At 38.5% G+C, this 15,585-nt stretch overlaps 1 long non-coding RNA gene across 2 annotated transcripts in view; it reads left to right on the top strand.

The window, feature by feature from the left end:
• Positions 1–6,306, top strand: part of LOC112163490 — a 29,057-nt gene extending 22,751 nt beyond the window's left edge. For both annotated transcript variants that reach the window (XR_002922287.2, XR_004948827.1), the window contains 2 exons: positions 5,347–5,500; positions 6,056–6,306. This is a non-coding gene — a long non-coding RNA (uncharacterized LOC112163490). The remainder of the gene's footprint in view (positions 1–5,346; positions 5,501–6,055) is intronic.
• The last annotated feature ends 9,279 nt before the right edge of the window (positions 6,307–15,585 follow it).

Here is a 15,585-nt window from a genome sequence, read left to right on the forward strand (position 1 = left end):
ATTTGGTTTGCGTAACCCTTGTGCTACCCTAGGTATGTTGACGTTGGGACAAGACAGTGCACTTAACCTTTTTTCTTTTTTAATGATTTTTGATTTTCACTCGTGTCCATGGCAGACATGAAATCCTGTCCACCTTCATCCACATTTGTCATGAGATAAACAACACATCTATGTAAGGCTAGGGTCATCTGGACCCCATATGATAGCACAAGGGTAATAGGGTGTATTCAGACTACATACATTGAATTAACTTAAAGTGAACCAGAGTTCCTTTTGCCGATAATCAGGAAAAAGATTTTCGTCTGAACAAACTCTGGGACACTCTTGGACCCATCTTTCAAGGTGGTCTCGGTTAGTTTCCAATCGGACAAAGCTCTGGTTCGTTCCGAGATTCCTCCGTCTGAATAGGCTCCATGCTCGCAGTGGAACAAAACGGCAACAGTAGCCATACATTAGCGGACAACTCATTGAAATGTGGTCGGATGGATGCAGGCTCATTACAACAACTTAACGTGAAACACAATGCTTCTCACACTGTTTTCCTGACAACCTATAGGTCATAGTCACTTATCAGTGAACCTTCTTTGCCTTTGTGTCCTCTTGTCCACCCAACAAAAGTAGCAAATAAAAGGTATTGTACCTGACGTTGATACAGGCGCTCAAAACGGATCAGCGAAATATAAAATTTGAATATCTGAACTATCCCTTCAAGCGCAGAACTTCCATAATTTCCGCCTCTCACCACTTTGCCTCACCCTCGTAATTCCTGGCCAATGACTGAAGAGATCTTAAGTCACATGGTTTTGTTTGCAGCCTTTAGGTCAATACAGAAATCACCGGTAATTGCCAGCCTGAATGCAGAGTTCAGGACTCGATCCGGACCAAATTAAGCAGACTTGGTTCAGACCAGCTGACTTTTAAAGTCTTAAACATTTGTAGACACTGTTGCTCTTGATTTGAAGCAATATAAAAATGGAAAAACACCTAACTTTAAACTATTGCAGTTAGCTTTATAAGTACTTAAAAGTCTGCAACAGTTGAGCAGTAATATACTCAACAGCTACTGACCAATGAATAACCTGCTATGCATCAATGGAATTCCTTCACTACTCACTACTTATTGACTAATCGTCATTTTGTTGGAGTGTTTGAATCTACAATTCCAGAATCCAGAGTCCTGGAAATTTCACAGTTGGGCTCAAAACAATTTGTGTGCATTTGAACAATTTGTCATTTGAAAAACATTTTTATTTTTTTTAAATAAATCATCCAAGTTTTCACCATTACAACACAGTGGATTCATAAAAAGTCTTTGTAAAGTGTTCACATTTATTAAGTTTTTACTTTGACAAATTGACTTTTTTTTCTGGAAATGGATAAAGATCGATCTTTAGCTTTATGGATCTTTTTTTTCACATGACTCAAATCGATTAAACAATTTTTAAACCCAGCCTTAATAAAAAACCTTAGAATTTGACTGAACATCTTGATTTAAGTCTGTTCTTGCTAATCTCCAACAGATCAAATTTCCAACCATTTAAAAGCTAAATGAACTTCAGGTTGAAAAGTTATATTAAAAAGTCACAATGTAATTTGTAATGGTGACACTTATGGTTTTGAGGAGGAAACTGATCAAATTTGGTGACTCTGAAGAGAAGTTGAAGTGCATTCAATTATGACAGAAGCTGATAACCTCTAAACTGGTAAACTTTTTTTTTTTCTTTTATTCTACCTTAAATTGTGCCAGAAATATTTTTGCAAGTGTCACATTCTGGCATATTTGATGCAAAATAAAGTTTGACATGACTTTCAGTTGCTCATTAATCATACATGCATGTAAAAGAAAACAGACTTCCTGAATTAGACTGTCGTGTAACATAATCATTAGAACCTGCACAGCGGGGAGTGCTAGTGCATTCTGGGGGCTATGTTTATAGCATATAATGAGGCAGAGATAAGGAAAAAAATGGAACATCGCTGGCAAAAAAGTGAGCTTGAAAAGGAAAAAAAAAAAGGAAAAGTGAGAAAAAGAGCTTCTCCAAAGGCCTCTTCTGGCAGAGTTTTTCATGTAATCTGAGCAACCATGGGGGCAAAGGGAAACTTTGATCAGAATTATGTCTTAAGTCCGTTTGGAGCTCAGAGTCTTTTGTGCGAGTGTGTTTGTGTGTGTTGTTCTGTAAAGTAACGTGGAGGACATAAGCAGGTCACACAGACACATGCTTCATTCCACTTGCGGCAGACCCAAAGGATTAATTTAACGAGCTGTCTGAGGCTTGTCCTATGCGGCCCTCGTTAAGACCATCATGCAGAATCTCTTTTTGACTGCTGCTTGCCGTGACTAATTGACTTATTTTGCAGGGCTAAGCAGAACTGAAAGCTCTCATATTTCATATTTATCTTTTTTCGGGGCAACGTCTGGAAACTTCAGCAAGAGCACGACATTGTCTTTTTTTTTCCTTCTAACACCGGTCAAGCAAAACACTGAAAGTCTAAACCATATGCCATGAGTTTTATTTTTTTAATTCATTTGTCAGAAATGTCTTCATTTACTGTATTTTCTGCACTACATAAAAGGGTGTACCATCAATGAATGGTGTATTTTTATATATATTGGTGCACTGAGGGAGAAAAAAAGTCAGATAATAGAGTGATACAGCAAAATTAAACGTTACTGTAACTCCTAATCTTGTTAGTAACACGTAAAAAAAACATATACTGTTCCACACAGTGGTTACACATTAGGTGTTAGCTGCATTAGCACATTCGGATACTGCTAAAGCAAATTTGACTTTGGCCGCGCTAACTCCTACCATGCTAGTAGTTCAACACAGTTAGATATGTGCCACAAAGAATACCCATATTGGGAATAGCGGTAACATCTAACCTGGTTAGTATCATGTAAAAAACATGCTAATAACTAGGGGTGTGTTTTGGCAAGAGTCTGGTGATACAATACATATCACGATACATGTCTCACGGTACGATGTGTACCATAATATAGCTCAAGACTTTACCAGAAAAATGTTTAACTTTTCAGTACCCATCTCAAGAATAAATTAAGTAGTGTATGTCTCATAACAACAAAAACCGCGAGGTTGACTGAACATTTCACACACGATGGTTCTCGTGTTGAACTGCTCCAAGAGTGTGCTGTGCTGCCAACTAGTGGTTGGGAGTTTAGGTGGAAAACTGAAGTAAAATGCTATAGGACACTCATAATTAACTAATCAAATATCATCTTGTCAGCATTCTATATCAATACAAGTGTCGTCGAACAAAATATTGTGATACATTGCCAAATCGATTTTTTTCCTGCACTCTTACTAATAACACTAAAACAAACAATACTGAGATTACTCTAACTCCCAATCTTGTTTTAAACAAGTGAAAAAAAAACAGTTTATACAGCTACACATTAGAAGTGTTTGCCTCACAATACCTGAAATATTCAACCAAGTTTGCAATACTAAAAAAACAGACGAATGCTTCTATATCAAAATGTTACTGTGACTATGCTAACTCCCAACCATGTCAGACACAAGTAAAAAACAGAATAATAACACTAAAACCAACAATACTCTCAACGCTAACTCCCAGTCTTGTTAATAAAACACGCGAAAAAAAAAAAAAAAGCTACATAGTACAAAACTGCTAAACTTTAGTTCCGTTAGAAGCGTTAGCCCAGTAGCATATTTACAATACAGGTTACCCAACTTTGCTAAAGACTGATACTGCTAAAATAAACATTATTGTGACTACACCAACTCCCAAACTTATAAGTATCATGCAAAAAATGGAAACAAATTAGCTTCTTTAGAAACGTTAGATGTGTTAAAGTATCGTGTTGAAGCGTTAGCCATCTTTAACTGCTAAACGTATCTGCAACACACACATAAAAAAAGCTAGAGTCCAACACAGCCACACGTTACCTGTGTAAGGTGTGTGTTGACCCGTTAGCCATGTTAGCGGACTGACAACACCTGTAACTCCCAATCTTGTTAGTAACACGTAAAAAGAACAACAGTCCGACCCAGCTACATGCTAGCCATGTTAGCGTATTCACAACACGTTACTCTCAATCTTGCTTGCAACACAGTCTGATCGCATCATGCTAGCCGCATTAGCGTCTGGACAATAACACCTAACCAAACATTGTGACAGACCACCATGTACCTCTCAAAATCAGCTTAGCATTAGCGAGTACAACCAGAATTGAACCATGATAAGGCGGATCTTAAGGCGTAGTGTTACTTTTTGAAAGAAATAAAATATGATTCAAAAATCTTTGACCACAAAAGAACATGCATATCTTTACATTTGGCACGATTCAGGATCCTCCTGCTTATAGCCGGTCTCAGCGGGGAATAGAATGCACCTCTTTCATCCTCTTGTATTTTATCAAGATAAAACCGGTTTAAAACGAGCTGCTTCCAGCCCAGGAACAGTAATGACTGCATCCATCAGGCTTTACCGTGGATTGGACTAATACCCAGACAAATTGACTTGTTTGTTTTCCTACTGTCAACTCTCCGCAAATATCAGCCTCATTCTTTCCTCATAACTTCCCGGCAGGCTGCATACGTTCATGCAGGAAGTGTTGAGACATGCAGAGCTCCCTCAGGGCATACAGTCAGGCTTATCTTATCGACTTAAGCGCACTTTCAATTTTATGCTTTTTTTTTTATTGGAGAAGGCTGAAATCAAGAGAGGAGCAAGTGTTGCACTTTCACATCTAACTTTATTAGGATGTGAAACTTCAGCAACTCATCTTTATTAGCAGGTTAAAAAGGAGTCGGTGCCGCCACCCCGCATTAGGCAGGCTGAACTCACACATCACCTCTAATGCCGCATCTTCTCCACCCTCCTGCACGTGCAGAAGCAAGCGCACCGCCTGCAGCCGCTCCGCAGGTCCGATGAGCCAATATGTTAGAGTTAGCTGGTGGTGTGCGCCGAGAATGGATCTGAGACTCCGTTTTATTAGATCAGTATTGTGTCTGAGGACGTAAAAATCTGACAAGTAAATGGAAAAACATGGATCACTTCTGGAGAGATCAATAATAAAGACAAGGATGTAGCTGCCAGTTACATGTGCACGCGGTGAAGCTTTGCGTCTCGTCCCTCCAGGCAGATTATTACCACTCTTTGGCTTATTGCTTTAATAGAGCCATCATGCAAAATGCTTCACGAGACTCACTTTCTGCAGAAACATATTGCTTTACTCCAGCTCTCACACAGAACACGCGGCCTTCCCTTCTGTTTCAGCCCTTCGTTCCAGTTAGAGTGATGGATTTGATTTGACTGGATTGACAGTGTGACTGAAAGCAAGCTGTACTGTTCTCCCTATAGAGCCGGCAGATGCGTTCCGTATGCAAGGCAATCAAGTAAAACAGTGAGTGGAGAGCAGGAGCACTATCTGCACACCCACTCACACACCAAACTGGCCTGGAGAAAAACAGAGGAGGAGGAGGATGAAGAAGGAGAAGAAGTGTGGGACGGAAAGGTGATTATGGAGTCTGGGTTGAAGTATGAAGGTTTAAGAAGAGAGAAGCAGTAAATAAGCTGAGGAGAAGCAGATGAAACAAGACTGTTAAATAATAGATACTGAAGGGGAGAAAAAAAATCAGGTAGAGGAATCATGGTTTAGGATGGAAAAACAGTGAGGTTACAAAAGACTTTAGTGTCCATTGAAGATATCTATCCCTCATGGCCATTTAAGCAATGCTGATGATGTCAAATTTATACAAATATATAAGAAGAAAAAGTCTATTTCTCTGCCTACAGTGGAGCTTCAGCCCAAATGGTCCTGAGATAATGAGAAATTATTACTAACACTAGTTTCCAACATATCTATGGTTCTCCTCCGAGAGGAACAAACAACCATGTGTCATTGAGGCACTTCCCCATAGGTGGAGGAAATGTTTTGCTTTGTTCCAGCTCCACTTGTCTCAGTCAGGGTTTGCAAAAAGCAAAACAAAACTCTACAGCAGTCACAGTGTTGTTGTTTGGTGGAAGCCTCTTGCAGCTTTTCAGCTTTTTTCTTCATCTTTCCCTGCAGGAACGAGCCTGAGACCACTGAAGCCACCACAAACTATCCAGTCAAATATCAGCGGGACTTTCATCTCGATACTTCAAACTTGTTTGAGTCTATTGGAGAAACATGAATGAAGTTTGAGGCTTTTATTCTGAAGGGCTTGTGTAATCTGGAACAACATATCAGTAGTTATTTATGTTTGTTTTCAACTCAAGCACATATTCAAATACAAGAAAATATTCAAAAAAATAAATATTTGACTTGCTTACAATGAATATATATCAATATTTTTTCCCCATTTTAAACAGATTTTGAACAGATTTTGTTTTAGATTTGACTTGTCTTGATTTTGTTTTAATGCATTTATTTAAAACTAGTGATATAAAAATATGTGCTTTTAAACTTAATGCTAATAAAAAAAATACCAGAAAAAAATACAATACATTATTTGAAATAATTTGTATTCAGTTACTTGATTAATCAATATTGAATTTTTAAATACACACACATTTGATACAGATTAATCTATTGGTTAAATCTAATTTTATTTCAAATAAATGTTTATTTTCTTAATTAAATTGTATAAAGTTGAGAAAAGTTGGACCGCTTACAGTGTAAAGACTGACGAATGGTTAAACAAGCCCGATGGATCCTATCAGAGCCTTTACTGAAATAATCCTGTAGATTGGATTTTATTGATCAACTTTAACACCTTTAGTTTTTACAAAAACTATAAGTCAGTTACTAAAATTGCAAGAATTGTGCACAGTTTTTTTTTTATAGTTCAATAATAATTTAAGTGGAAATACTCACTAGAATTTATTGGACAGTAACGTACCACTCTTTATCATACCGGACCGTTCAGTGGAAACGAGGGTTAAGGGTCACTGAATTGGTCTATGCCAAAGTTCAAGCCTTTCCTTCTACCCGAAGTGGACTATCCAAAGAAACCGACCCTGGTCTGATCCCAAAAGCTCAGTGTGAAATACTAAAAACTTGAAGAATTTTTTTTTCCAACACTTTTTTTATAAACAGAAGTCAAGGAGTAATCCCTAAATCAATGTCAGTTATTGCTATTTATTAACTGAATGATAAAGATCTGATACTACAATCAATTGCACACAAAAACCCAGTTGGCTTCATTCCCACTTCGAGCCTCATACAGGCAGAAAAGAAAAGTCATAAAGTGGAGTCGTGACCCAACTGGAAATACGTTTTAGGGTTAAATCTTAATCTTCCTCAAGAAATGTTGCCTTTGATCTATGTTTTAATCAGTTCAAGGCAAGATGCGTAGCCGTCTTGTCACTGGAGCTGTATCAAAATATGATTAATAAAAGTCACCCCAAAGCATAGAAATGTAGAATATTCAGAACGCTTTTTAATATGAATTGAAATACAGAAGCAGTTCATATCAGCTCTTTAAAAAATAAATCAATTACCAATGTGAACAGGCGCCACATCTAACACTTAGAAAGAGGGTTTCTCACCAGAACATCAATAAAAAGAAGAAATCATGCTTGTATATCTACATTTGTGTTGACTCAGCAAGATTAAATAAAAAGAGCTATAAATAAATCTATGAAAGCTGTGCATAGGGCTTGGGAGCATTCCTGCTTTATATCCCAGCATATTTGGAGCTGTGGCTTTGTGCCGAAAGTTTTGTGCATTTCTATAAATGAATCCAAAACACAAGAAGTAAATAAAATTCAAAAGTATGAAGAAAGTTAGGCTATAAAAAAAGAAGAAAGCTCATACTTTTACAGCTTTTATGAATGTTCAGACAAAAATTCTGTCCTTTTTTCTTTTTGACCTGCAAAGATGGTGTTTTTTTTCTGTCATGTTTTGATTCCATGAACAGATTCTTGGAGTTGTCAAGCTTTGCAATAACAAGAACAGTACATCAGCTTAGCATTGCATATGATTATTGATTCGGAGGCTCTGGACCGTTGGTGCATTTGTGTGCATCAGATTTGGGTCCATTTTTCCTCTTAGTTTATGTATGCACAAAAATAGGCTATTAAAATTAAATATGCCTCTTTCCATTTCCCATACTGAAGGGTTAACACTTCTATTGTTATACATTCTGTATTAGACGTGGTCAAATGTTCTCAGCGGCATCATATTGTTATAACAAACCCTTATACATTTTATTGCTACCTGAAGACTACAGCCAAGTACTCTGCATCCAAGTGTACTCCGATATAAGCTTCCTCTGTATATATTGCCTTTCATAGTGAATTCATAATCTATGGGTCAACCTCCATTAAATTCCACCTTTGTGCCATCTGTGGTGCTATGTGAGAATTCACCGCTAGACTCCACTGCAGTTGATTTTGCTGCATGATTTGACTAAATTTTAGAAGCCATTGGACAGCTCAGTTGGTTAAATGCAGGACTGGCACATGAGACACCAGGGTTCAGTTGCTAGGTTGTGTGATAAAGCTTCATCCAGTGTGGGTCCCAAGACAATAGTCTGTCAGGAGTCAGAGCTCCGTCTCCCTCTCTGGTCAGGAGCCATCTCCAGAGAGCTGAACACACTACATATCATCTCCCAGGTACCCCAGTGCACACTCCCCAGATGCCACTCCTCTGACTCTCATTGTCAACCACCAAACACTGCACAGAGCCTCAATCAGTGCGAAGTATTGTTTGTGCCACCCTGCCTGAATTACCGAGCATTCATTCTGCACCTGATCTCCCTGCTTTATCTCCGATTGCCTGCCTGGACCCTGACTACTCTCTTCTTGGATGCTCCCATACTCGTTATTGAGCTCTGCCTGTATAACCCTGATTTAGCTTTGTGGACGTTTAGCTGTGCTTAGTTCCTGTCTGAACTAATAAACCTGCTGCACGTGAACCCTGTGACCTTACTTAACCATGTAACCACAAGGGGGCTAAAGTGTCGGTCTCCCTGCACCGGTCCATATCACAGTGAAATACAAGGTTGTGTTAGAAAGGCATTCATTCATTCATCTTCTTAGGGTCACAGGGGTGTCGGAGCCTAATTCAGCTACTAATGGGCGAAGGCAAGGTATACTCTGAACTGGTCGCCAGTCTCAATCACACACCCATACACACTCACACCTAGGAAGAATTTGGAGTCACCAAATAACCTATCAAGCATGTTTTTGGACAGTGGGAGGAAGCTAGAGTCCCTACAGAAAACCCACAAAAGCACAGGGAGAACATGCAAACTCCACAGGGAAAGGTCCCCAGTTGGTGATTCTGTTTAAAGTCCCCCAGTCGGGACTTAAACCGGGCCTTTTTGCTGTGAGGGAAGAGTGCTAAACACTGCACCACCGAGCTGCTCTAGAAAGGCATCTGGCACTAAAATCTTCTCCAAACCACCTTTCCAAATCAGTTTAGGGTGATTTGCTCTGGTGACCTCTAACAGGATATCCTGAGAGGTAAACAACAATAATTAGCCAAATGTTACCAAATTACCACACTATACTGAAGCCCTTAAAGACTTGGAAGTCCAAAGACCTAAATAATTCTAGAAGATTGTGAATGGTTGCTGTTGTGTGGCCTCTGATAGATTGGAGACCCATCCATGGTGTATCCCGTCTTCACCCAGCACTGGCTGGGATAGGCTCCAGCAACCCGTTACAGCTGAAGCTGATTTAAAAGATGGACAGATCTAGAAAACCAAAGCATAAAACACAACATAGCAAAATATCAACACAAGAAGACGACTACAGTACAACATATAAACGTAGCTAAGTTTTTCTGATGGCCGAACAAACACCTCGTAAATTCTGATTTTTGAAGTGAGCCAGCTGTTGAGTTTGTTGTCCTTTTAAGACCACATGAGACTAGTCGGCAAATGATGGATGTGTGGTGGTGACAACTGTGTGTCCACGGGGTCGACACTGAACCGCAGCAGGAGGGGCGGAGTTACAAAGAGGAACATTGAGGAACAACGGGATAGACCAACAGCAGACAAGATGAGAAAAAAGGACTTGAGCAAGCGATGACACGGAGACAAAGCTCTGAACCCAAAAGTAAAGTGTCAGAAGAAAGCTGAGTCACACTGGGTTTCACTAATGACAGACATCTAAATGCTATTTTTTGTTTTAACTTTTCATTTGGTTAAAAATATTTGTGTTTCATTTACGTCATTAGAGTTTTATTTGAAATCAGGAAACATTTAGAGAGTTGTGTACCCTTAGACAGACAGTGGTGCCTAAATTATTTTCACCCCCTCTGGGAAATTTTGACTTCAATTTATTTTTATTCAATCAGAAAGTTTCCTCTTGATTGAAAATGATACAGGAACCTCCCAGAAGGTAAAAAGACAATTTTAAAGATGAATTATTAAAAAAAAAAAAAAAAAAAAAAAGATTTCAATTTGAACAAAATGTGAAATTTTTACTTCATTGTCATTTATATTGACATTAATTAACTCCTCCTACTCTTTTTTAAGCACTTAATCAAATTCCATTTCATATTTATTGGATTCCGTGCATCATGAACTTTTTGCATATTACACATACGTCTATTTATAATCAAGAGTAATTATATTTAGTGTAATTTGGATGTGGATATAAATGCATAGAAGATATATTTTCTGTGTTTTACTTTGTTTTTCACTCGATGTTTTATTCTGAGTTTTACTGTGAAGCACTTTGTGATTTTTATCTTAAGAGGTGCTATATAAATAAAGATTATTATTATATGTTTGTATGTATATGTATTTATGTACATCGGTATGTGTGTTTGATTCATTTTTCATTTTTTATCTTTATTTAACTTGTATCATTTTGTAACTTTTGTCATTTTTTCATTTTAATTTTCATCTATGCATAAATATGTATTTTTTTGTTTAAATGTATGCTTTTGTATCAATCGCTTAAAATAAACCAATTCCATTTTTGAGCAGCACTGCCAGTATATATAAGCATATATACGACATTTCTAATATATTTTTAACTAATAACTTTTGTAGATTTTCATTTTAGGCAATTTTTGAATATTTACACATGAAAAAACTGCATAATATTTGCTATGCCGGCAGCTAAGCTAGCTGAGCGACAAAGCCAGCATCTCAGAACCACTTGCTGAGTGGTGATGCGAGCAGTGATGCTAGTAGCTTAGCACTGCTAGCTGAGCGGCGATGCTAGCGGCTGAGCACCGCTAGCTTCAGAGAGAAATTGGATGTTTGTGTTAGTAGAGGGCGGTCCTTGGAGTGCAGACTCTTCCTGAAAGGGGCTGTTCTTACTTTGTGACATCAGCTTGTGAGAACCTGCTCAAATTTGTGGTTTGGAGGGTGCTGATCGGAGCGGTGCAGGTTTTGAAGGAATACTTAGAAATGCGTGAATGGATTGAAATACCACTTTGGGGACTAAAAAATAAATATAAAATAAAAAAAAAATCAAAAAGTTGATTTTGCATGGTATAGGCCCAGAAAAATTATTTTACCAACACATTTTTTTAGCCAAGTAGTTTAAAAAAATCTAATGTCCATCACAATAAGAGCTGAAGTTTTCTCTTTCTGTACAAATACACTCATAAATATTTGTTATTCTGCCGTCTTTTTCTTATTATAATCTCTCTTCATCTTAACCAATCAAGAGGGACCTCAGTGCGTTGTAATCTCTGAGCTTTCTGAAGGCCTCTATGCAAGTTCATCCCTTTTCTAAAGTTCTCTCCGGCTTCACAATGCATCCAAACTACAACAAAGCCATAACCCAGCAAGTGTTCCCTGTGCACTTCACTGCGTATTGATTCTATGCGTGTCCATGGAGAGAAGAAGGTCAGTGTGTGAGGAAAAAACGTGTGGAAAATGTTGTACTGCAGCAGATCTCACCGTTTTCTATAGGAAATAATAACACCTTGCAAGGTTGCCAAATATTTTGGTGGCTGCTAGAGCGGTTCTGCCCGGCCAAGTGTGATGAACAAAGCCTGGAGTGAGTCTGCCCTTAATGCCCGACAGAGGCGGGTGTTCTACATGCTCAGATATTCATGCCTCTGGTTAGCCAAAGGGCCAACAGAGTTCTTGTTGATTTTACCGCTTGATATGTTTGAAACAGCCTCATTAATGGGAATGTCAGTTGTGATTCCAGTTTTATTAGGTACAAAACACTGAGGTCACTGTCACGACGGGCATCCCATGATCTTCCATCAGGCCCCTGTACTCCATCATTCGCAGAGCATCCTTTAGATCCCTCACTGGTTCTGCTGTTAGGCTCTTCATCTCGTCTCCTGCCCCATCTGTTTGGGAGCGACTCTGTCACTTTAACCTCTCTTCATCTCCCCTCCAGCCCTCCTTTTCACTCCTCTTTTGCCATCCTTAAGCTGTGGCTGGTAAAGCTTGGGAGTGTAATGCTCATCTCCCCTTGGACTAAAACAGATGCTGCCGTTGCTCCAGGAGGGGAGGCTCATTTAGGCACTTCACACATGAGGAAACAGTGGTCCTGTCCTATTTGTGTGTGCATATGCCTTTGTCTGCGAACATATGATAGATGAGCTGAGTAGACAGCTGAAGAAGGGGGAACATTAGTGCAGACAGCTTTAATGCAGGTGGTATTTCCATGCTGCTCGCGAAGAGGAAACATGTCAGTTTAAACACTTGCTGCACAAAAGAGAAATGTATTAACTAGAAAGGCTCAAGCTAAAAAAGAGACTAGCATTTTCCAGTAAAGGATTGCACTCGCCTGCCGTTGACAGTGAGCCTGACAGTTCATTAATCCAACCAAATCCCTCCAAACTTACTCAAGTGTGGATTCTATTTTCAAATTTCCTATTAGTTCCTCTTTATGGATTAAGCGCTGCAGTTCACGAGTGAGTGCCCAACCCCAGCCCCGGCCCAGCACATATAATTGGCTTGTAATGGATTTGGGGTCGTCTTTGCATCACCGATACGGATAGATTCCAGGCAAAAACGTCTGCTTCCCAGCCCCACCTCACACACCAGGCCTCTGGTTTTGTCTAATTCCCGTCTGCGGTGCACATTGTCATTTCTATTTCCGCGTGTGGCTGCAGCATCCTTCGCTGGAGGACTGTGGCAGGGGAACGTGACGCGGCTCCAGATGAAACATGTCAGGTGTCATGCAGCCTTAGGGCCCCTGTCACCATCAAGACACCCAATTCATACTCTGGAACCACCCCCACCTTCCCCAACCTCCTAAATTTTTGTTACCCAGAAGCCTTCTAGCTTTCCTTTTTAGTGCCTGCTCCTCATTTATTACTAATTTGACTTGCTCCAGTGGTGAGACACAAATCTGTGTGTGACAAACTCATTCTTCTTACAACGTCAGACACGAGACGACTGGAAGATAGTCCACAGATTCAGAGCTCATCCTGACTGTTTGGGTTTTATAGTCATGTTTGTTTCATTTTGTCATATTTTACTATCATCCAGTTACAAATAAATAAATACATAAATACATTTTTAGCAGGATCTTTATTTTCTTAAATATTTCTTTTTTTTTATCAGATCACAATAAAATGATGGTCGATGCTGATGAAGAAGACACATTTTTAGCCAATCCCAGATCGGAAACTAAGCATTTCGTTATTTTAGCATTTAAATAAAACCAACTTCACATGATATTCTTGTGAAAAGAAGAAAACACGAGAATCATTGATCCGTTTTCTTTAGGACAAAACTCTTGAGTTAGTATGAAGTCGCTCTATGCTCTTTGTTCAGACTATCCCCGTGTTCAGTACAACGGTTTTTAAAACTCCAAAACATTTGACATTGTTGCTTATTTTTTTAAACTAGAGCCGGTAATATATGTTTATATACAAGAAAAATACCCAAAAGGAATACTGAATCTGATACAATTTTAAAAATAAGCTGTTATGACTAATAAGTACAAAATCCCCCTGGAACAAAGTTTTTTTTTTTTTTTTTTTTTTTTTTTTTGTCAAATCCAACATTAGGTCAGGAAAATTGAGAGCAAAAACAGAAGCATCAGGCTCAAAGTAAAGCAGTCTGACTGGATATGCTTCAGCCAGTGGTTTTTACCATTGACTGTATAAGAGAGGACTGGACACAGCCAGTGTGACATCACTCATATAACGCCTTACTTCTGGTTCCAACGAAACGAAGTCATTCATTTTTCCTGTTTACGGACGTCGCCATGTTGGAACCAGACAACATCAGTAAGAGGATTGGTCCAAGTCGGTCTGAGTCAATGTTTCTATGGCAACCACTCTTGCTAATCAGGAGTGAGCTTGTTTAAAGCGGACTTTGGAGGATCTGTGAATAAAACGTTTTGAATGTTTGAAGTGGAGACCAGCGGGCACCACATGCTTTCATTAACATCTGATTGGTTGGATTTTTAACTTGCGATAAAGAAGAAAATATAATGAAAATAAATTGGATTAGCAAGAACATACAAATATTCCAAAACTCTTTAGAAAAGTCTTTGGAATTTCCTTCCAGTGTCGCAGGATCTTTTCTTGTTATGATTCATTTTGACCCGAGTCTCCCTTAAAAAAGAGGTTTAATCTCAATGAGATTTCCTGGTTAAATAAACATAAAAAACTTTACTTTTAGCAGTGTTAAGTTTTAATCTCTCACTGTTTGGGTTTTATTTTATGCTTTTTTGTGCTTTATAAATATAAATAGTATACTGATTTACTCAAAAGCAAATCATTTCTGTGGCAATGATTTTAGAAAACAAACCAAGCTGAACAAATAATTATGAAAGAATTGAATACATTTAGACATATTTATACTTAATTATCATAATAGGACAGACTAAGCCACAGAGTGGAGGCTTTTGGCCAAATATCACATTGGTAATGAACTTTCTGAACGTTTCAAGTTGTTTGGAGGCAAAAAAAAAATGATGTTTGCAATATCTCAGAAGCAGATCAAGCAGTAAGAAGCTCTCAGTAGCAATGCCACTGTCAAGACAAATTTACAGTTGGAATGTCCCAAAAAGAGCACATTTTTCTTTTCTGTTTAGTTTGACAAATACATTGTTAATTATGATTTTACTGCAGCCTTTAAAGCAATATATCCCAATAATGACTTGTATGGAAGTTGGAGCAACAGAATGTAAAATAAATGTAGATTCCAGTCCATGAATTATTACTTCCAATAAATGTAGCAGATGTAGAAACCAACGATTAGATGCACATATTTAAACATCGTGGAAACCCCGACTGTCACTCTAAATGTACCTAATTAAAAGATGATCTAAGCAAGCTACACCCAGGAGAGGTCCAACACTCTCCCACACGCAGATCCTCGTGCACAAGCCTGGACAACTTCATCAGTCAATCTAACAGGCTTGTTTTTGGACTGTGGGGGAACGTTGGAGAAAACCCATGCCGACACCAGACAAGAAAAAAGAGCCAGAGATGAAGATTTTACACTTAATTATGCTAGTTGGGAATAGAGTGGTGTAGAACACTCACATCAAAAAAAGATGTATGGAAATAACTGGTTTTATTTGGAAATTCCAGAGATTTTGTGGTTCAGAATGTTCATTAGGGCTTCAGAATACCTGAACTTTTTTTTTTTTTAAGCTCAAGGACAACGCTAAATAAGTCTTCCCCATTTAATAAAAGGAATAAACTTTCAAAAGAAGTATCAC

The sequence above is a fragment of the Oryzias melastigma genome, linkage group LG12 (assembly GCF_002922805.2).
Source record: "Oryzias melastigma strain HK-1 linkage group LG12, ASM292280v2, whole genome shotgun sequence".
In the NCBI taxonomy this organism is placed as follows: domain Eukaryota; kingdom Metazoa; phylum Chordata; class Actinopteri; order Beloniformes; family Adrianichthyidae; genus Oryzias; species Oryzias melastigma.